At 40.5% G+C, this 24,514-nt stretch overlaps 1 pseudogene; it reads right to left on the minus strand.

Annotated features, from left to right (window-relative positions):
- Positions 1-215: 215 nt before the first annotated feature.
- Positions 216-23,454, minus strand: LOC122702606 (annotated as a pseudogene).
- Positions 23,455-24,514: the final 1,060 nt, after the last annotated feature.

Below are 24,514 nucleotides of genomic sequence, written 5' to 3' on the forward strand. Positions count from 1 at the left end.
TAATATTCCTTTTCATACTATTCATGGAGTTCTCAAGGCAAGAATACCAAAGTGGTTTGCTATTCCCTTCTCCAGTGGACCACGTTTTGTCAGAACTCTCCGCCATGACCCATCCGACTTGGGTGGCCCTACACAGCATGGCTCATAGTTTCATTGGGCTAGACAAGGCTGTGGTCCATATGACCAGTTTTGTTAGTTTTCTGTGATTGTGGTTTTCATGCTGTCTGCCCTCTGGTGGATAGGGATAAGAGGCTTATTGAAGCTTCCTGATCACTACCATTTTGCATATTGGGTTCCTTTATGTGGTCAAAACCAGGTGTATTGTGAACTGCGGTTTTGTTCAGTAATGAAGATGGGTGCTTTCCATCCAATTCTTTCTCTTCAGTTATTACTGGTTCTTTTTAAATTATCTTTTTCTTTTCATTTGCATAAACAGCACTTTTGTTTTTTTATAAATTCAGGTTCCTTTTCTGACTTAGGTTGCTGAGACTTGGCAAACCACTTTTGAGAAACATCAAGAGCCCCTTGTTGCAAGCATGCAACTGAACCACAACTATCTGCTTCTAGTACTGTGACCACTACAGATGAATCAGAATCTGTTATTGAGGTGGTAGCATGTTCTAGATTTTCTTTTTCTATTAGAGGACTTCCTTCGTTGACTCTTTTTTTCTTTTTCATGAAGCTGCTCAGAGTTACTGCATTCTTGCAACTTTGCATGTATTTCAGTCCTACTATCAGTAACTTGAAGAACTTCAATTAATGGTGGCATCAGGGGTATTTTCTCTTTGAATGGAGGGCTTAGGACATCTTCAAGAAACTCATTAAAGTTGTCTTTACTGACAAATAACCTTTCCTCCAAACAATCGTTGTTTAAGCAATCATCTCACATGCTAGCAAAGTAATGCTCAAAATTCTCCAAGCCAGACTTCAACAGTATGTGAACTGTGAACTTCCAGATGTTCAAACTGGATTTAGAAAAAGCAGAGGAACCAAAGATCAAATTGTCAACATCCATTGGATCATCAAAAAAGCAAGAGAGTTCCAGAAAATCATCTACTCTTGCTTTATTGATGCCAAAGCCTTTGACTGTGTGGATCACAGCAAACTGTGGAAAATTCTTAAAGAGATAGGAATACCAGCCACCTGACCTCCCTTCTGAGAAATCTGTATGCAGGTCAAGAAGCAACAGTTAGAACTGGACATGGAAGAACAGACTGGTTCTAAATTGAGAAAGGAGTACATCAAGGCTGTATATTGTCACCCTGTTTATTTAACTTATATACAGAGTACATCATGAGAAATGCTGGAAAAGCAAAAGCTGGAATCAAGATTACTGGGAGAAATATCAATAAGCTCAGATAGGGAGGTGACACCACACTTATGGCAGAAAGTGAAGAATTGATGTAAGTGATGAAAGTGAAAGAGGAGAGTGAAAAAGTTTGCTTAAAACTCAACATTCAGAAAACTAAGATCATGGCATCTGGTCCTGTCACTTCATGGCAAATAGATGGAGGAAACAATGCAAATAGTGAGAGACTTTATTTTTTGAGGTTCCAAAATCACTGCAGATGGTGACTGAGCCATGAAATTAAAAGACGCTTGCTCCTTGGAAGAAAAGTTATGACCAAACTAGACAGCATATTAAAAAGCAGAGACATTACTTTGTCAACAAAGCTCCATGTGGTCAAAATTATGCTTTTTCCAGTCATCATGTATGGATGTGAGAGTTGGACTATAAAGAAAGCTGAGTGCTGAAGAATTGACGCTTTTGAACTGTGGTGTTGGGGAAGACTCTTGAGAGTCTCTTGGACTGCAAGGAGATCCAACCAGTTCATCCTAAAGGAAATCAGTGCTGAATATTCATTGGAAGGACTGATGCTGAAGCTGAAATTCCAATACTCTGGCCACCTGATGCGAAGAACCAATTCATTGAAAAAGACTCTGATGCTGGGAAAGATTGAAGCTGGGAGGAGAAGGGGACAACAGAGGATGAGATGGTTGGATGGCATCCCTGACATGATGGAAGTGAGTTTGAGTAGACTCCAGGAGTTGGTGATGGACAGGGAAGCCCGGGGTGCTGCAGTCCATGAGGTCACAAAGAGTCAGACATGACTGAACCACTGAACTGACTAAATATTCTTTATTGCAAATTCTCTTTTGCTTGATGAAAATATAGCCATTCCAGATATCTTTTGCTTGGTGCTTCATGATGTACCACTTTCTCGCATTTTACTTTTAATTTACCTGTGTCTTTTTATTTAAATTATGTTTCTTTAGACATAGTTTAGTTGTGTCTTACCTTCTTATCTATTTTGAAAGACTCTGCATTTTAAGTCAAGTGATTAGACCAGTTACATTTAGTATCATTATCAATTAGATATGTTTAAATCTACTATCCTGTGATTTATATTCATGCCATGTGTCCTTTGTTCTTCTTTTCTCTTTTCCCTTGTCTTGCCTTATTTTGGGTTAAATTATTTTTTTTTAGGATTTAATTTTATCACTAATACTGTTTTACTATTTATACTTCTTGGGCTTTAGTTTTAGTTTTCATTTCTCTTCATTCTTTAAAGTAGATCCAACTTTTCTTCTAGTTTCAATGTCCTTCCACTTGATAAACTTCCTGTATCAATTCTTATAGTGTAGATATGACGGCAATAACAGCTTTGGTTTGCATAAAGGAGATATTGAAATTCATAAAACTAAATGAGATCATCGAGGTGTTAATGTAAATATAGAAGACATTTTAAGATACATTGGTCATGGTTTTACCAGTGTATCCAACCTGGAAATGTTGGAAACTGCTTTCTTCTTTGTTACCACTGTTAGTACCTAGACCATAATCACTTTCTATGGTACTGACCCTTAGTTGCAAGTAAGAGGGGTTCCTGACCCAGCCCCTATCCTTTGGAAGACTTTACTCTAGCCCTTGTCTGGCTAGGACACCTGGTCCATGAGACCAAAGGAAGGAGCTCACCTGAAGCCCAAATCCTTCCTTCAAGACGATGCTTCTAGACCCAAGAGGTCTTGAACTTGCTTCTGGGGATTGCCCAGCCTTCTTCCCTAGTAAGGACTATTCCTGAGGATAAACTCTGCCCCTGGGAGAGTTAGTCAACAGGCACCACTTTGTGAGAAGTATGGTGCAGCTTGAATGCGTGGGCTAGGATATCTACATTTATGTGTATGCAAGACACTCTTGGTGCAGGATGGAATCAGGGGGAGGAGGGTTCCTGGAAAATACCAGGGACTGGTTTTTCTTGAGCACTATGTTGCAAAGGGCTGGAGTATTCCAAACTTGAACCTCGTCTTCTGTGTTGTTCTCAGGGTTTATTCGTCAAGGTAGGAGGATAGAACATATTTTAATTAACTGTGTATGATTATCATTTACAAACGTTAAATATTTAAAAATATGATGTGTTGGTATTCATTTTAAATTTTGCTTTGATTTTACCTAAGTGTACACCCACCCAAGATACCTTGTCCTCCAACCCAGCATGGTTGGGGCAGATAGCACTTGGGATCTATTCCTCATGGAAGGAGCAGGGAAAAGTTAACCATTTCACACTAACTCCTTGCCTGCAGACCTGGATATTTGGTGTTATCCAACATGACCAAATCAAGTTACATGGTTAGGGGTTTTTTATTTCATGCCAGATCAGTGGGTTCATAGTGCTAAGGAAGCTTGAAAAGGTCTTGGTCTTGGCTACCTGTCCAAAATGCTGTGAACTTGTGGTTTGGCATGGTTGGTTTTTAAAAAAACTCTTCTCTTGGTAAACCAGTTTGAAGTTCTTTTCTGACGTTATTGCGGTTTCTGGTCTGGCACAATCTGGTTATAACCTTGCCACAGAAGTAAACTGTGGCCAAATTGAGATTTTACCAAGCACAAACCCATCAAGCTGAATAAGACATACTGCTTGCCCTCACGTAGTTTGTATACAGAGATAACTGAATTATAAGATAAACACCATAATTGGAGATACCAAGTGGGAACAAGGAGCAGTAAAATCATTTCCAGACCAAGGGAGACCGCAGGGACAAAACCTTTGGGAAAGGAATAGGATCCTGATATGTTGACAGATAGACGTGGAGGGGGATAAATGAGTGATAAGGACAGATCAGGCAGAGGGAACAAGTTGAGCCCAGATATTACTATGGAGCTGTTCAGGGAACAAGGATCGGTCCTTTGCTGCTGTTGGAGAGTCGGTGAGAGGGAGCAGTGGGTATATTCACCAGGTGCTTTCTTGTTTCACAGCCTTCCTACCTGGGATGCTCTTCCCACATGCACATCACATTTCACTATCCTGTAGGGCTCCTATCTCTCCTTCACACCACAATGTAATTAAGTATCATGTAATTACATGTTAATATTTGCTCCCCTTTGCTAACATATTCCACAAAGACTGAGATCATAAGATATTCCCACTTCTGGGCATGGAGTCTTGCCTATAATAGGCACTCCAAAAGTACTTGGATAATGAACAAATGTATGAATGAATGAGTTAATAGAGAATTGATGCACTCATTAATAATGCATTAATTGAATAATAAGGCTGGAAGAGTGGGTTGCAGTTAGATTGTGGAGGTACCTGAATGACATGCTAATGAGTTTGGACATCATTTGGTAAATAAAGATGTTTTATTTATTTCTTTATTCACACTCAAATAAATATCCATTCAAGTGTTTATTTTGTGTCCGTCATTGTATTAAATACCAAACGTAAAATGATCATTAAAACACTCTGCCAGGATCTTGCAGAACAGTAGGAGGAAGCAGATAAGCAAATCACTATAATAAAAAATGTGGGAGATCTTTATTAGACGTATGTTCCAAGTATTTGAGAACATAGACAATGGGCTCATTTATTCTGCTTTTGGAGTGGGGGAGAGAGAAAGAGAGAGTGAATGTTACCCAGAAGAGATGACATCTCAGTGAGAAATTTAAGGATAAGTGAGGGTTCTCCATCTGAGAAGGAGATGGGAATATGTTATGGAGACTTCTATTTCCAGAAATAGAGGACTGGATAGTGTAAAATCCTTCTGACAAAAAAAAAAAAAAAAGAAAGAAAAAGAAAAAGAAAGGAGGGGAAAAATGAGAAATGCTAGCTAAAAGGTAAAGTAAAAAAATTAAAGCAATCTAGCAGATTTTTCGAGAAAAGAACCCCTCAGAGGCTAAATCCAAAGTTGCAATACAGTCCCAGAGAGTTAAGCATTAAATCTGGCAGTTTCTCCAACAACTTACAACCTACAGTGTTTTGTTTGTTCTTGACAACTATCCTGGTAACACATGAGGAGGAAGACAGGACTCGAGAATGCTCAGAGTAGGAGTCAGAATAGAGATTCCTATATAAAATCAGGACCCCAAGAGGGCTGGTCCCTCAGAGAAACAATATCTAGGAAAACAAGATCCACCCAGTAAGCAGGTTGGCAAGGAGCAAGGTGTATTTCAGCTATGACTCTGAGTAAAGAGAAAAATTGCTTCCTCCAAGAGTTTCTATTCATAAGTAAGTCATCATATGAACTTGGACTCAAATTCATACTACCTGTGTGTTTACAAAAACACTTCAAACCAAATATCAAAAGTAGTTCCTGAGTTCATTCTCTCGAGTAACTGGCAGGAGAAAATACTAATCTTCTGTGGTGGATTGCCATTTAAACCCGAGCACAAGGGACACCCACAGGTAATGTTTTAATATCGTGTAAATAAAACTTCCAATGTACATGAGAAAACAAGCCACAGTAAATGAGAAATAGGCCCATACTTGGCTCATGCTGAATAAAAATTAAGTATTAAAAGCCTGATGAATGGTAGAGACAAACTTATTTGCAAAGCAGAAATAAAGTCACAGATGTAGAGAACAAACTTATGGATACTAAGAGGGGAAGGGGGGTGGGATAAATTGGGAAATTGGGATTGACTTAAACTGCTACTATACATAAAATAGATAACTAATGAAAACCTACTGTATAGCATAGTGAACTCTACCCAATGCCATACAGTGACCTAAATGGGAAGGAAATCTAAAAAAGAGAGGACGTATACTTATGTGTAACTGATTCCCTTGGCCATGCAGCAGAAACTAACACAACATTGTAAAGCAACTATAAAAATCAATGAAAATATTTTTAAATGTGATGAATGAATATGGTGAGCAGGCAGGTTTGGATAATAATAAAATAGAACTTCTAGAAAGTAAGAAAACAGCAACGAGTCAAAACCCTTATAGAATTAAGACAGATCTAAAGAAATTGTCTTAACACATTATTGACTGAGGGATTTTTTTTTTTTTTTTTTTCAGAAACTAATGCCTTCGGTTGGCAATTTACTATGTAGGTGAATATTGAAATGTCTCTGGTCAATGAAGTTTGGGTAACAAAGGACATATTAATACACCTCTGGTCAGTAAGTTGTAAATAGCCTACAGAGATCAAGATGTGGAAAATATGAAAAAAGTATAGAGACACAAAAGGATGTAAGGGGAAATTGGGTTAATGATACATTGGGAAAAGCTAACATATCTAACTGGAGTTGCAGTACAAGAGAATAGAAAGATTTGTAGAAAGCAATATTAAGAAGATATTGAGGATTAAAAATTTTCCATATTTTAAGAAATAAACCAATTAGATTCAGAGAATTCGATTTCAATAAACTACAAGCAGGATAAATATAAAGAAATTAATAGCTAAAATGGTTGTAGTAAACTCCAAAGAATCCAGGAATTAGAAAAGACAACAGGGATTAAAAAAAAAATAAGGAAAAAGATCTTAAAAAAAAGTTAGAAATAACAAAAGAGGATCAAACTGAGATGCAGCAAAAGCTATGATGATTATAAGACAAAGCTGAAATTGTAGACAGAATGGACCAAAATTATAAATACCAAAGAATACAGATCAACAAAACCATTTATGAAGAAATTACAGATCTGAACAGCTCTGCAACCATTAATGATAACAAATCAAGTGTTAAATTTTACCCCCAAATAAAAAGAAATTTGATACAGATGGTTTTACAAGAAATTCTACCAAACATATTCAAGGAACCCATCATTTTAATTCTTGTGCAAACTCTTTTAGAGGGTAGGCTAAGAGGTAATACTCATCAATTGATTTTATGAAGCTGGTATAACCATTAATACCAAAACCAGGTACATGCAATATGGAAAAGAGAAGTACAACTAAATTCACTGAGCGTGGAGGCAGTATTTTAATAAATCACATGAATAAAAATGACATGACTCTATACCATGAATGCAAAGGTGATTTAACATTAGGAAAACAATATAACTCACCACATTAAAAGATTTAAAAAGAACTTATATCTTTAATAGATACTGAACAAGAATAGGTAAAATTTAACACATAGTCATGTAAAAATATCTTATTAAATTTAGTCTACAAGCAAATTCGTTATCCTAAAAAAAAAGTTTATCAAATTAGATCTATAACCTAGATCTTATATAATGGTAAAATCAAGAACAAGACAAGGCTGCCCACCATCACCACTTCTAATGAACCTTCTGCTGCTCATCCTTACAAGATGGTAGGTCAGGAAAAACAAATTTAAAAAAATATAGAAATATTGAAAGACAGAAACATAAATATTACTACTAGTCAATGATATGATTGTCTGGGCTTCCCTGGTGACTCAGCAGTAAAGAACCTGCCTGCCAAGCAGGAGATGTGAGAGACACAGGTTCAATCTCTGGATTTTGAAGATCCCCTGGAGAAGGAAATGGCAACCCACTACAATATTCTTGCCTGGGAAACTCACGGACAGAGGAGCCTGGTGGGCTATAGTCCATGGAGTCGAAAAAGAGTTGGACACAATTTAGTGACTAAACAACAACAACAAAATCTTTGTCTCCCAGAAAACCCAAAAGCATTTACTAATAAATTACTAAAATTAATGAGAACATTAAAAAAGTTGCTGTGTTTAATTATTTAAAAAATTTTAAAGATAATATGTAAATAATATTATATAATTTCAGAGTAGCAGAGAATGTCTTAAATAAGACACAAAAAGCAAAACCCTTTAAAATCTATTAATTTAATATATTAAAAGTAAAATATGTTCACTGAAGGGCATAATAGAGTGAAATGCCAGCCACAAAATGAGAAAAAAAATATATTCTATACATATAATCCACAAAGAGTTGGTAGCCAGATTATCTCATATATAAAGAGCTTGCACAAATCAAGAAAATAGATGATCCAAAAGTAAAACTGGAAACTATGCATACGGGTTTTACTGAAGAGGCAACATGATGGCCAAAATCCGTGAAAAGTCACCCGGTCTTATCAGTCATCAGGAAAATACAGATGAAAACCACACTGAGACACCATTTTACTCTACTAGACTGGAAAAAATAAAAACTTTCACAAAGCTAACTTTTGACTAGAAAGTAGAGCAAGCAATTTCTCTCTCTCTTTTTTTTTCACAGTCTCTCAGGGTAGCTATTTCAGTCTATACCATTTTACTTAGTAAAGATGAAAATGCCCTTCACTAGAGGAAACAGAAATGCTGCTTCTAGGTGTATTACACAGAGAAAGTCTTGCTTATGGGCCCCACTAAAACATGGATAGAAGTATTTATAAGTAAAAGTGGCTTCTAAGGGTTTAGTTTTCATAGAAATTTGAGAATAAATAGTTTAAAAAAAGAAGAAAAAGATACCAATTGATAGCTTTTGTGTACTGATGACAATGCCTCTTACATGGGCTTTAAGGACTGGCAGACTGGGCTTGAATCCTGACCCTCCTGTTTGCTGCATGCTCGTGTCCAACTCTTCGCGACCCTGTGGACTGCAGCCTGCCAGGCTCTTCAGTCCTTGGGATTCTCCAGGCAAGAATACTGGAGTGGGTTTCCATTTTCTTCTTCAGGGGATCTTCCTGACCCAGGGATCAAACATGCCTCTCTTATACCTCCTGCATCAGCAGGTGAGCTCTTTAACATGAGTGCTACCTGGTAAACTCTTTTGACCTTGGGCAAGCTGTTTATACCCTGGAAGCCTTGGTCTGTGCCTCTATAGACTGAGGATATGAGAGCTATCTTAAGGATTGTGGTGAGAATTAGATATACTACAGGCAAAACACCCAGCACATAGTAATGTTCCAAGGATGTCAACTACTATTATTATTCCTCCATTGAACAGATTGGACATGACCTACTAAAAGGGAAAGGAGAAGAAAGGAGACAGCTACTTACAGAACATTCCCAATGTTTCAGTCATTCTGTAAGAGGAGGACAGATAAAATCTTTAGGGCTGGGAAAATTGAAATTAGAAAAGAGTATTCTCTCCAGGTAAAGTGTGAAGTGCAGGCATGAGAATGTGGTGGAAAAGCACAGACTTAGGGACTCAGTACCTGCATCTGAGTCCTGTCTCCACCACGTATTCGATCTGTCATTTAAGCTTCTAGATCTTAGTTTATTCTACTAAAAGGAAATAATAAAAAGAAATTCTAGAAAGGAAATATTAATAATAATGTACTAGACTCCTGTGAGGATTTGGAGAGAAAATATGCACAAAGGCTCCAATCTAAAAGGTTATACAGAAGTCTTTTGCTTTGTTTTAAAATTTATTTTTATTTGTAGGACAATTGCTTTACAATCTTGTGTTGGTTTCTGCTGTACAACATGAATCAACTATAAGTGTATATATGTCCCCTCCTTCTTGAACCTCCTTCCCACCCTTCACCTCCATATACAAAAGTCTTAATAGTATTAGCAATACATGTTTCTAGTTTTCATCCTTCTCTTTATAGAATTCTCCTCTCTGAGCCTTCTGGGCACCAAGCATTCTTGCTGTTCTATGGTTGCTGCTTCCTTGAGCTCTTCCTCCCATTCATTAAAAGTTACAGACCCCAAGTCTCATAAGTCAGGGTCATGGTGGAAAACTGGCTCATCTGATGAACCTATTTGTATTCATCTATACCCTGCCCACAATGTGGGAGACCCGGGTTTGATTCCTGGGTCGGGAAGATCCCCTGGAGAAGGAAATGGCAACCCACTCCAGTACCCTTGCCTGGAAAATCCCATGAACGGAGCCTGGTAGCCTACAGTCCATGGGGTCGCAAAGAGTCGACATGACTGAGCGACTTCACTTTCACTTTCACTATCAATAGATAGGGACTGCCTAGGTGGCACTAGTGGTAAAGAACTCACTTGCCAATGCAGGAAACATAAGAGATGCAGATCCGATCCCTGGGTTGGGAAGGTCACCTGGAGGAGGGCATGGCAACTCACTCCAGTGTTCTTGCCTGGAGAATCCCATGGACAGGGGAGCCTGGCAGGGTACAGTCCACAAGATCTCAAAGAGTCGGACAGGACTAAACATGAGTGCATCAGTAGATAAATATGGATTCTCCCACTCCTCCTCCATCTTGTTGTCATGTTGGCTATTAAGTAGGCATTTTAAAGATGAACCTTCAAGAGGGAAAGTCCTTTAATGAAAACACCGATAAGTGCTCAAAATTTTAGGTGGTCATGGCAGACAGTTGGGTGAGATTCAATGGATCAAAAAAAATTTCACATGATACCCCTGAGGCATCTTCTTCTTCATTGATTCATCACGTCAAACTTAAAGACTTCTCAATCTCCAAGTAAAGTTTGATAAAGCTTCTGGAATAAATAGGTACAGTTTCAGACATTGATATTAAAGATCAGTTACAAAGATGGTATCCTACTAGCATTTTATGCTGCATGAAGAACTTTTGTATCTGTTGTCACATTTGGTCTTAATATCAGTCCTCAGAGAAGGGAAATAAGATGGGGCTTTCGACTCCATTTTGTAGATGAAGAAGGTGAAGCACAGAAGTTTAAGGAAATAACTTGCATAAGATCCTACATCTCCTTAGTGGCTGAGTTTAACCACACCTTTCTTGGGCTCCACCTCCCTGTCTGGTCTCTGGAGTACTTGGTCACACCTACTACCTGGGCCATCCAAAAAAGGATGGTGGGTGTGAGTTGCTAGGACCAGTTCCTCCTGTTAGTGCTTGGTATTCCTAATTCCTGGAAAAACTAATTGCCAGGGAGGATAGTGGTGAAAAGACCAACAGCCAAACCAGAAGTCTAGAAAACTCATTGCAGACTGCTGGTCCTCATACATCCTGATACATACCAACATGGTACGACAATCTGGTTACTCTGGATGCAGAAAGACCAGTTTTCCATCATAGGCTGAGAGCAAGTGGTGAGGGCTACACCTATATCCCTTCCATCTTCCCATCCCATAGCCTTCTCAAAGTTTTTCCCATGGAGTGCAACAGGTGGTTGCCCCTTCCACTACCAACTTTTGAAATAATAATTAGCCAGTCCTCCTAATGACTTAATAATCATGCCTTGCATGTCAAAGAACCTGGTATTTTCAGGTCCCTTTCATAGTCATTAATTACTTCTTCACCCAGCTGCCTGGAGCTGTAGGTCACCTCAATCACCTTCAGGACGTGGCTTAGTCACCAAGACAGGCCGTGGATCTGCCGAAGGTCACCCAGCAGTGCCTATAGCTCAGTCACCCCACCAGTCAGTGGAAATCAAGTTTATAAAGTCAGCCCTGCTCTCATACCTTCCTCCCCAGGGTCCAGTGCTCGCCTACTGTCTAACTCCCCATTCCAGTTATCCTGGTAAAGCCTCCCATTCAAACTTCTGTGTCCTGATGCCCTAAGGGCCATGTTAAATAATGAGGCCATCCAATGCAATAATTTACATGAATGCATTACTGGTTAATAAGCCTTACATTATTCCCCCACAGGTATGTGCATCTTATTTTATTTATTTATTTAGGCCACACTGTGGGGCATGTGGGATCTTAGTTCCCCTACCAGGGATTGAGCCTGTGCCCCCTGCATTGGGAGTGTGAAGTCTTAACCACTGGACTGCTAAGGAAGTCCCAGTATGTGCATTTTAACAGACGATATTCTGCTACTCTGAAGCTTTCAACCACAGGGATGAAGTTCTAATGGTAGAACTCTAGGCATCAGTAGACAAACCACGTCAGCAATGGAGCTCTCTGGGCAGAAGTTCCTCACACAGCCCCACAGGCCATGTAAACATGAATTTTGTCCTGGTGCGGCCTCATTCCCCTTGTCTTGCTTGGACTTGGTCTTGGTCTAAGAGGAGCAACACATTTGGATGCAGGTGTAACACATTAAGAGCCAGAAACTGGGTCTCCCTTAACCTTAATTAATTCCACCTGACTCTACATCCCTCAGACAGCCAAGCTGTGTGCCAAGCCAACCTCTACCTGGTATGATCTGGACCAGCCCAGTGTGAGGTGCCAGATTTTGGGAGACTCAGACACATGACTCACAGTGGCTCAGTGTGTGCATGTGTGTGTGTGTCTTTGTGAGTGCTCATGCACACATGCACGTGTATCTGTGTGTGAGGCAGGTCAGCAAGGGTGACACCTACCCAAGTCTTTCCAGCCAGGAGGCCTGTGGGAACCCAACAACTGAAATCTAATGAACTGCAGATGGATGACAATGATAGTTGAATTTCCTCTAAATCTGTTCTCAACTTTGTGTTCTAATGAGGAGCTTGGGAGGTGCAAGCGCTCAGTTGTTAATTCCACAGTATTTACAAGGGGTTGAGGGGGAACTGAGTGGTTGCTGGAAGATCTCTTATTTATGCTGAAGTTATTAATATCAAAAAGGAATTGACCAAAGCTAGAAGTTAAGAGAAACAGGCAAAAGTGGAGGTGACTACAGTTTGGAAAAGCCATCTTGATTAGTTGTAATTTTCTTGCAGATCCTTCTCTGAATGGAAGATTTGGAGCAATTTATCTGGGTGGAAAAAATTGGCCATGAATTAGTGCGGCTGATGAAAGAAGATTCTGAAGCAAGCTGTCTTATCCTAGACTAAAAAAATCTCCTGTGGAATATTTGCTCTCTCTTCTTTTTCTCTTTTAGGGAAGCACTGACTTTGGGTTGTAGATCAAATAAATTTGGGTTTTTATAAATTCACCCCTTCCAAGTTATATACATTGATTACATGACAATTCTCCAAGCCTCTGTTTTTTTTCTGTAATGATTTGGCAGAGTTTCTGTAATGATTAAGCAAGACAATAATAGTTATGATTCTTGTTTATGATATGATCATTGTTAACATGTATTGACTATGTTTATATTAGTAGTACTAGTTTACAAATACCCTTGAGTTACAGAGCAGGAAACTAGGGTTCAGGAGGTGACATACAGGTACTTAATAAATATTCATGTTCTCAAGATAGCATATGCAAAGTCATTCTATTCTGGTAAAATTGAAAAGTATTTGTGTGGAAATAAAATGGAAAGGATATTGTAAAATACTGTGATTTATCTAGGAGGTAGGTCAGTGCATAAATTTTTTCTTGTTTAGTAACCTGTATCTTCTAAAATGATTACCTATTACATTGTTAGGATGAAAAAAGTCATCCTTCACCACGGGGTAGAGGGTGTGGGTGGCAAGGATTAAAGGCTTCGCTCTCACCTACCGCCTGCGTCATCCGGGGCGGTTTGGGCTCAAAACCCTGTTCTGTTCATTTAGCAAACCACCACCACAACCACATATGAGCTACAGCCTTGCAGAAAAAATTCAGAATTGGGCACTCACTGTTATTTCTGCTATATGTGTTTTCCTTCTTTCACTTGCTTTTTAGCTTAGAATTACAAAGTGTATCAAAATCAGTAATTCTGCAAAGCACATTTGCTCTCTTTATGTACACATACATACATACACAAAAGCCTATTTATTCCTTCCCCACTTCTCTGAAGATGGGTTCTGAACATTTGACCAGAGTTCAATTATCTGTCACATCCACGTCTATATTTAGGGCCCAGAATTTTTAGCCTGAGAAAAGAAGATCTGGATACATCAATCTCACTGCCTTGGATCATAGAAGTATGAACTGGTAAAAGCATCTGGGCATTGAAGAGGTGCCTAAGACCCCTTTGAGGACATGGGAACATGATTTTGTTTGAGGTCTGATCTTGGTACCATCTTTTTGTCCATCATGGTTAACCACAGTATCAGGGCAAGTTCAGAGCATACAAAGAGAGTTTTTGTAGAGGCGGGCTCTCTCCTTAAGGTACAGTATGGGCATCTGGTGAGTGGGAAAGTCATCCATGCAATCCATGGGGTTGGCTTTAGTGGTAGGAGAGGAGGCTGTGAAGAATTCTCCTGCAGCCCACCTGTCTGGTTCTCCCACCCTTCAGGGCAGGTGACCCAACCACAGCCAGGAAAGACATGGCTGGTAATATTAACAATGGTACCCTTCATTAAATTTTAAACACCTTAAATGTTATCATAAATAAGCCTCTGAACAACCCTATGAAATAGGCATTATTGTTAGCAGCTTCTTTTCACAGTTTAGGAGTTGAGGTTCACAGAGGTTAAGTCACTTTGCTCATTATCAAACAGCTAAGTGAAAGAGTTGAGCCTCAAACCCAGGTCTGTCTGATTTCACAGCCCCCGTGCACTTTTTCTAGCAAGTCAGACAGTCAAGTCTGCTTCAACCTCCCGTCCTGCCTTGTGTCTCCCGAGGCTTCACTCCTTTGCTGCAGGCACCCATGTGCGGTTCCCTGAACACAACAGGCACAGACTCACTGTTCTCTTTGTGTGTGCTTGACCCTCAGCCTGGAATCCACCACCACAAAATATACTAAGTTATAAATAAATATATATACATGTACATATGCATAGATATACAATTTATATTTATGTATATATAGTTTTTAAAACTCCCCATGGGAAACAGAAAAATAGTCCTCCAAAGACATCCATGCCCTTTTCCTTGGAACCACTGAATAAGACACCTTGCGTGGCAAAAGTGACTCTGCAGATACAGTTATGATTAAAGACTTTGTGATGTGGGGATTGTCCTGAGTTATCTGGGTCGTCTCCATATGATCACCGTGTCTTTAAAAGCGGAAGAGAGAGAAGAGTGAGTGTAAGGGATAGTTAAGGAGTTTGGGTTGGACATGTACGTACTGCTCTATTTAAAATGGATGACCAACAAGGACCTGCTGTAGAGCACAGAGAACACTGCTCGATATTATGTAACAACCTAAATGGGAAAAGAATCTGAAAAAGAATAGTATAGGTACAACTAGGGGGCTACCCAGGTGGCTCGGTGGGTAAAAAATCCACCCGTGATGCAGATGTAGGAGACGCTGGTTTGATCTCTGGATTGGGAAGATCCCCTGGAGGAGGGCCGGAAATTCACTCCAGTATTCTTGCTTAGAGAATCCCACTGAAAGAGTAGCCTGACGGGCTACAATCCATGGGGTCACACAGAGTTAGACCTGACTGAACCAACTGAGCGTGCACACACACAGGTATAACTGAATCACTCTGCTGTACATCTGAAACTATCATAACATTGTTAATCAACTATCTTCCAGAATAAGACAAAAAGTTTAAAAAAAAATAGAAGAGAAAATCAGGGAAGTGGGATGTAGAGCCATGAAACAAGAAGGACTAGACCTACCACTTTGCTGGCTTTGAAGATGGAGGAAGGGGACTATGAGCCAAAGAATGTAGTAGTCTCTAGAAACTGAAAAGAGTCCTCAGCTGACAGCCAACAAAAGATGGTATGGCAGTCCTACAACCCCAAGGAACTAAATTCTGTCAGCAAACTGAATAAGCAGGAAATGAATTCAAGATTGTCCAGAAAGGAATGTATCCTGCCAACACTTTGGTTTTAGTTTAGTGGTACCTATGTTAGAAGTCTGACCTACAGAACTGTAAACTAACACATTTGTGCTATTCTAAGCTGCTAAAGGTGTTGTTATAGCAGCCATGGAAAACTAATATACTTTCATAAGATGTTATAATTTTATTAGAGCACGTGGGTCACTGTAGCCACTGTAATTGCTTGAGCATGTGTATTTTCTCTTGCTAATCTTTTATTAAATTGGCCATTTTAATAAAAATCTTATCCATTTTTATATTTTTCTCCAGAGCCTCAAAGAGCACCTGAATTCTATTGCATTGCATTATCTTCTGTACTACCTGAGTGACCACAATGTGCCAAGCATCATCCCAGGTTTAGAAACAGGAAGTTGTCAGCAGGTGAATCAGCTGGGTACTCCACAGATACTCTGGATGCTAGCTCCTTCCAGACACATGGGAAGATTGCATCTTTCTGCCTCCTTAAGTTCAGAGTGGCCAAGAAGTCTGAGCAAACAGTTTGTCCCTCTCTCTTTTCCCTTCATGTGCTACCTGATAATGTTCAAGATGGCAGTGATCTGGCAGCCTGCATCCCTTCGAGATTTTGATGTTTAGAGCCAGCCAAGCCCACGACGGACATGTAACAGAAGCAAAAAAATAACCTTGCTGTTTCAGCATCTGAGGTTTTGAGGTGGTTACCACTGTGTAATTTAACATCCTAATGGGTAAAATCAGTTTCTGCCTTTCAGATTGTTACTATTTGTTGGGAGGGAAATAAATATTTGCATAAATAACTATTATACTATAATACATAGTATGAACAAATACTATTATACCATTCAGTCATGATGGGATTAATTGTACGTGTTAGTAGTTCAGTGTGTGTTCTTTCAGACTTTACACATACATTCTCTCACAAAACACTTGCAAGTACGTCTACAAAAAGAAGTGCCTATTTTTAAAAGAGTAAGATCATACTGTATTATTTTGTCATTTGACTCTTTGGCATTGGCATTTTGAGAAAGGGCACTTCTTAGTTCCCTTTCATGACAACTTAGAAGGTGGGCATTGTCCCTTTTTAATAGATTAAGAAACTGAGCCTGAGAGATTAAGCCAAGTTTTCCAGGTCACACAGATGGAACTGAAATTTGAAGCCAAGTCTCTCTGGCTCCAAAATCATTGAATAGCACCATATAGTCGCCAAAGCAGGACACACAAATACCTTATATGTATGAGACAGCACATGCTGAGTCACACCAGCGCCATGATTGCATGTGTTCCAAGTATTTTGAGTGAAGAGTTCACTCTGAGGACCGGGGCAACAGAGGAACGGCTTCACAGAGATGGTGGGACTGGACCCGGGCTTGGAGGAAGGGCAGGACTTAACTAGATGAAGGGGGAGGCATTCATTCATCCACTCGTGGTGCATTCATTTACTCAGCAACTCTTTATTATCTCCTCTGTGTCAGGCAATCTAGGTGGCAGACACAGTGGGGACACAGCCTCAGATGTGGGAATGATGAAGAACAAAAGACAGCTTGGGCTTGAAGACTGAGGTGGAGAAACATGGGTGATAAGGCAGAACAGGTGGATAAGGAAACAGCCAGAGGAGATCTTGGTGCCCTCCTCCACCGCTGCCCAAGAATGACCTCAAGCATTGGAAGAATGTTTAATATGACCACAGACATTTAGGAACACAACTCCTACTCCAAGATTGCTGAGAGATGATGGAGCAGAGAATGGAGCAAGGCAGAAAATTAGAAGTTAGGATTTTCCCTAAACCTGATTTCACTAGCCCGGAACTTCAGTTTCTCTCATCCACGATTCTCTAGTCCATTGCTGGGCACTCCGTGGGACCCAAAGGAAGGGACGCGTAGCACCTGACATGGCTAAAAACAATAGAGTCATCCACAAGGCAGTATATGGTTGCTGCCAGAATGGGGGCTCCCAACCAAAAGCCAGAATGGTGGAAAAGCAGCCTTTTGCACGAGAAGTCCACAGACTTCTCAAATCCTGGCTCTGTTCCTTCATGGGAAGGGCAGACAAATCACAGAGTTCAATTTCTGCTGTTGAGAAAATAGATATAATAACATCTGGCATGCAGAACGATAACGAATGGGAAACAACGTGTACAGAAAGTTTAGCAAGGTGTCTGGTGTATAGTAAGTGATCTATAGCTGAGACTGATGGTCAATGTCTTGCTCTGAGAATGAGCAGTTAATTTGGGGCAGATAGTGCCACGTTTCAAGGATGTGAACACGGCTGTACCTAAGCCATACGCTAATTGGAAGGCATGTGAAATGCAGCTCGGGACTGTGGGGGGGTTTCCAGAATCTGCCCTAAGGAAAGGCTTTGTCTACCAGATGGCTCCTGATGGGAGACGCCCTCTCTGTGACCTCCCGGCTTGATGCTTGGATGCTTCTTGCAACAGCACAGAACAAGCCCTGACTCACCAACTTACGTGGGTGGCTGGGACCCTTGCGGCCACAGCCAACAGTTAACCTCCGGGCCACCTGCAGCCAGGTGTGCTCAAGCCTGTGCTACAGAAACGACAGACTGCAGAAGTGATGGATGCAGAGAGGAGGCTGCTAGGAAATTGTGCCTCTGGGGAAAGCGTCTTTCAAGGTTTACCTTTGGCTTGCTGAAGCCCTTTCTTTCTCTCTTATCCTATATACTCAAAATACCTTTTGGTGGATTTTCTTTTAATTGCAGAGCAAAGCATTGTGGAAAATAGAGATAAGCACAAAAAGAAAGAAAGAAAAAGCCCAACCAACCTTTACTCTACCAACCCAGAGATAACTGCTCTTAGCTCCTGATATATTCTTTATCAATATTTTGGAAATACATGTAGTTATATACACACACATATGCATTCATGCACATATACATATATAAAAATAGTGTATATCATAAATATCTTTCTACATCAAGGGACACGTTTCTCTTACATAATTTTTAATGGCTGAATGGTATTTCACTGAGTGAAGGCACTGCCCCAATTTTTAATTGGGGAAATACATAGGCTATTTTGAACAATATTAATTTTCTAGCAGTGTTTCAGTAAATATCTTTAAGATTCTCTCTTTTCTCATATCTTTCATTATATCATAGTTTCTAACAGTGATACTTCATCTCATTTATTATTTCCTAGGGATAAATTCTAGAGTAATGTTGTTGGGTCAGAAAGGGAATGTATGTTTTAAGCACAATGGCTCTTATTTTAGTTGGATCCCTTTCTCGTAGTTTTACTTACTGATAACGAAAACTACCTCTGGGAAGCAAAGCAGAAGTGAGCGTTCTATCTTAATGTTACTGAGTCCCTAGCACAGGGTTAGTGTCCCAAATAGCCACATGAAAGCAGTATTTCCCTTATGGCTTTATTAGCAAAATAAAAACAATTATTATCGTTGTTGTCATTGTTGCTGTCGCTGTGATACTATCTTCTGTACTCTTCTCCTGCTCTGAGGTCCCCTCCAGGTGGGCTCACGAGAGGGGAGCGGGCCGTTTTCTGGGAGCTCTGCCGACTTCCCTTGGAGCATAGCACAGAGGTTCTGGTACATTCTTTGTGTGAGCAGGTGAGGTAAGCTTTTCCCGAGCCTTCAGAGCCCCTCAACTCTAGACAATAGGTCTTCTATGCTGTTTGCCCAGTGACACCTGCAAGAGTCCAGTGTTCATTGCTGTGCCCTTCTCTTGGCAGACTCATCTATTGAGTTTGGCGTCTGCTGACTAAAGTAAGGGAAGCTGACCTAGTTGAGGAGAATAGCTTGAAAGAAAAGTCTTAGTGTTGCTATATGGCCTGAGGCCTCCATGTGAACCTGTCAAAATAAATACACATGAATTAATCATCCCACACCAAAACAAGTCCCAGCATTGAGCACAGTACATGGCACACAGTGCCGGCACCTTTCCACAAGCATTTGCTAAGTGAAAATGGATGAAGGACAGGGTTAATTATCTCTTGTTTTGTCTTGCGACAGATGGCATGTCATGTACGCAGAGCCAGATATTTATGTCTCCAGGAATCCTTTCACAAGAGAGGTGGAGGATCATGCCTCATATGTGGAGTTAAATACACATCTATTCTTCAACTTTTGGGCAAAGAGCAAAATACATGGATCTAACAAGTGCCATAGAATTTAAAGCAAGGAAAATGATTGATCTGCCAACTATAAATTGTGTGAGCATATAGTAAAAATATTTTCAGATATACACGTTCTCAAAAATTCACTTCCCAAGCATATTTCTTTGGGAAGCTACAGGAGGATCTACAACAAGCTACAGTTGTTTCACTGAAAAGGGAGAGTAAATCAAGACATAGAATCTGGGATCCAGGGATCCAGTCGAGAAGGGAGGTTCAGAGGATTCTTGTAGTGGTAGTAGTGTTAGTCACTTAGTCGTGTCCGACTCTTTGCGATCCCACAGACTGTAGCCCACCAGGCTTCTCTGTCCGTGGGATTCTCCAGGCAAGAATACTGGAGTAGATTGCCATTTCCTTCTCCAGAGGATCTTCCTGACCCAGGAATCGAGCCCAGGTCTCCTGTGTTGCAATCAGATTCTTTACCGTTTGAGCTACAGGGAAGACTCAGAGGATTCTTGGGATGATGATAAAAGAAAGACTGAAATACTAGCAGCACAGCAGAGTGAAAAAGCAACTAATCCAGAGGGGAGGCGGACCAAGGGTCTCCGTAAGGGATGTAGTCCCAACAAAAGAAAATTGAAACTTTTAGATGATTTTGATTTCATTGAGGGAAGTCTTAAATTCTACGTGAGAATTTGTGAGATTAATTAATGTTAGGTACACAAAACCACAAAGGAAAAATGAGTCAATAGGTAACTATAGGAAGAAATATACAAGAGAAAAAATATAATCGTGGTACAGTATGTGACTCATCTGTGAACAATATTTTTATAGATGTGATCAAGTAAATAGTTGATATTAGATTAAGGAAAAACTAGTGCAGTTCTATGTGAATGAATGGGGGGGGCAAGTGTGTGTGTTGTGGAGGGACATGGGAGGAGCTAAAGAAAAGTGTTGTAAAGAGCTGGATGCTTATCTTTCATCATAGAATGTCAAAAGATAAATGTCTGAGGTTGAAAAATCAAGAATCAGCAGTATAAGCATGCCATTTCAAGATAAAGAGGTAAATTCCAAAGAAACAGCTAAAAAGGTTAAATGTCGTTGCCTTTGGGGAGAACAACTCAAGGGCAAGAAGAAGTAGAGTGGAAACTGCTGTTTTCCATTTTAAGACTGACTTTTAAAAAACTAGGTACACAAATGATTTTTAAAAATTAAATTAATATAAAAGTGCCCGAGGATGAGTAACAGAGGGAGTTAATGCAAACTTCTTTTCTTTGAGGCTCTTGACAGCTAAGCCTGTTTTTTTTTTTTTTTTTTTTACACATAATATTCCAACAGTTGCTTCAGGGACAGTCACAGAGGGAAAGGAGGAGCTGAGAAGGTACAGCTCTTCAACACTTTTTTTGGTTTAATGTGTTGGGGTTCCTGGTGAGATTTCACTTATATTAAAAACTCAATTATTTTAAAAACATTTTTTTTTGAAGTTTGAAAGCACAGACCTAGACACACCTTTCTAGGGACTAGATTTTTTGATTGTCCAGTGGGTCCTTGTATCAAGCCCAGGGGCTCCCTGACCAGGGGCAGGAGAAGGACCTCTCTCTCTCACCACTATGACCTTGAGTTTTGTTTTGGTTTTTTCCCCAGTGGAAGATAATATTCATGATGCCCTGTTTACTTTTTTTAATTTATTTATTCCCTTCTGGAACCAAAGACCTTTGTCTGTGAGATGAATGCTTTGGAATTGAGAATGTGGTATGATTCCAAAAAGAGGCAGAACTAATAGACAGACATAAGACCCTGAGCTTACGGTCAGCCTCGGTGTCCCACTGCCATACCTGGCTGACCCAAGCCACTGAGAATTCAGACCTGGGAGCACAGTGATGTTGCTCTTATAGCAAAAAAGCAAGCAATCATTGCCTCTTTGTACCTTGTTAGGCACTGTTCTAAGCCCTTCACATTACTGACGCCTTTAATCATCCACAACTAAAGGTGCTATTACTCTTCACATTTTACAGATGAGGAAACTGAGGCCCAAAGGTGATAAGTTGCAAGGGCCAGGGAGAGGATTTAAACCCAGAGTTCGTGCTGTCGGTAGCTTCACTCTTTTGACCCTCTGATTCACACACTTTAATATTCTTTTCCTCACAAGCACCCATATATCCTTTCACGGAGACTTTCAATGACTCTTTCAATCATCTAGCTTGTTTTTAATTAAGTTGGAGTTTTGGCAAACATGAGACTCACACAAAACCAAATCTGGGAGAGAAATCCTTCATTGACAAAAAATGCCTGGCACTCACAAGCAAACCATTTGAAGTCATCAGCAGCAATTGGATACCCATGTTGTAATGGTTTGGAATTAAGAGTTTAAGTCTCACACCCAAGGGCTGACATTCAGAGAAATCGTTCACTAATCTCTGTGTTTGGTGCTACAGTGGGGAGGTAGAGAGCTGGCTTTCTCCTGGGGAGGCCATGTGGAACTCTCAAAAGGTCCCCCTCACAGCAGGAATCACTTTCCAATCCAGCCCCAGATAGTCTTGAATCGGATGTACCCAGGCACTTACTAAGGGGTGGGGCACTGTGGATGGGCTTGGTAGCTGGGGGAGGGAGGCAGCAGGAAGTAGGCTGCAGGTGGGCCCTGCCTCCGTGACCTCTTGGTGCACCCTCCATATCCCTGTCTCTCATTCCAGCCTCAATGAGACTTCTTTGTATTTCTCCAACCTGCCAGGCCTGCACCTACCTCCGAGCCTCTGCACCTGCTATTCCCTATGTCTGAGATGCTCTTCTCCTGCCTCTTTCTCTCCATGTGGGTCTCATTTCAATGCTACCTCTTCAGAGAGGCCAACATGTCCACCTAAATTTAAAGTGGCCACCTATTTCCCACGCTCATTGATTTCTCATATCCTGTTTTAGAGAGAAAAAAAGGACTTCATAGCACTTATCACTAGCTGAATTTATGTTTTTATCTTACTTATATATTTATTTTATGCCTTTTCCTCTGTGTAAAAACAAGGACTTTGTCTTGTGTAAATTTCATTACCCCCAGAGCCTTAGAACACTGCTAATACACAGTAGAAATCTAATGACTATTTCTGACATAAATGAGTGAGTGAGTGAATGAATGATGTCCACAAACCAGATAGGGGGAAGGTTCGATCTTGAGTCTGTGTTGTAGGAGGGAAAGCGAGGACTTTCCAACTGAGGAATTATCCTTCTCATTGGCTTTAGCAAGTCTCCTCTGTTTCCATTCTCTCTCCTACCTACCCAGCATTGACGGTCTTGCTTCCATGCTCAGGGAGAGAGCATAAAGCCTTCCTGTTGGGGACCCTATGACTCTTAATCCTGATTAAGGTTACGATTGTGTCAAGACAAAGAGAGGTCTCAGTCCTTTTTAGCCGTATTGTTAGAAAGTATTTTGTAGGGGTCATGAAGGGGAAAGGGCCTCCTTCACCATGCCTCCCTAATCCCAAGCCTGTGACATGTCTACACCATGACAACATGGCTTCTGTCATTGATCTTGGGCTGTCCAGTCAGTGTCTTCCTGACGTCTGTTCCTCTCCTCTGAGTTCTTTGGCTAAGGACATCTCTAAGCTGACAAGCAAGGCCAGGCATCTCTTGAACTAGTAGCTGTAACTTACTTACATCTGGAGATGTTCCTCTCTCTTTCTTCGTTCTGATCTCCACAGTGAAAATACTCATCCCTAAGACCTTCCTGACCAGCCAGAATCATGGGGGCCATGATAGTCGGGGAGTAAAACCCAGCTTCAGTGGGACTTTCAGCGTAAGCCTTTTCCCTCCCTCCCCTCCAGCCCCACCCCAGTATGGTGCAACCTCATCCTAATAGGTCACCAGACTGGTGAAACCTGAACAGTTGGAGGCCAAAAGAAGCACTTGATGACAAGAGGGTGGGAGGAGAGAGAATGGAGGAGCAGCGGGGGGCTTCTGAGGGGGGCCTGGGAGAGGCACCAGGGCTATTTCTTTTCAAACAGAGATGGATTTTTCTATTTCAGCCTCATTGTTTTTATCATAGTGAAATCTTATGAGATTGATGTGAACGGAGCCCTGTATGCATTGTTATGCTATTTGGTTTTGATAAAAAGTGGCATTGTACAAGATGTTCCTTGGCCACGTAAGATCTCGCTGCATAGGTGATGGTGGCACAGAGCCACACCACAAGTTGTGCAACGCGGTGGCAGGGAACACAGAGCCGCTTCTCAGGGATTAACTCTGGTATTTCAATTTGAACTTTAAAAAACAGGCTGACAGTACAGAAGCAACAGCAAGAGATAAAAAAGAAAAGAGAGAAAGAGAGAGAGGAATGAAGGGCAGGCATAATGGAAGAAAGGATTATAAGGAGGACTGAAAGAGAAAGGCAAGAAAAAGAAAACAATACAGATATTTAATGGGGGAAGAATTTTTTGTAGTATGGGAGAGAGCTGGTAGGGTCTGAAAGAAATGACATTTTTTTGCTCTTTTTGCTCATTTCCTTCCTTTGTCTACCTTTGTTCCAGTACATTGCTCTACCTGTAAGTTTATTTTTTTCCCCTCCTTCTTTCCATGAAAGAATAGGAGTCAAAACTTCTAAGGTGCTTCTCTTAGTTTTATACATTTAGGACAGTCTAGCACTGCTCTTTCATTAGCTCCAAAGCCCAGACTTTATTCCTCACTTAAATCTCAACCTGGAGCCGTGGGTATTTGTCAGTGGCCTCCCTATGTAAGAGAAGGAGACCACTTTCTTCTCATTGCCTTCCTTTTATTTTTGCTCCTTAGAAGCCAAGTGCTAAGACGTACCCAAAGTT

This window comes from Cervus elaphus, chromosome 1 (assembly GCF_910594005.1).
Source record: "Cervus elaphus chromosome 1, mCerEla1.1, whole genome shotgun sequence".
NCBI lineage: Eukaryota > Metazoa > Chordata > Mammalia > Artiodactyla > Cervidae > Cervus > Cervus elaphus.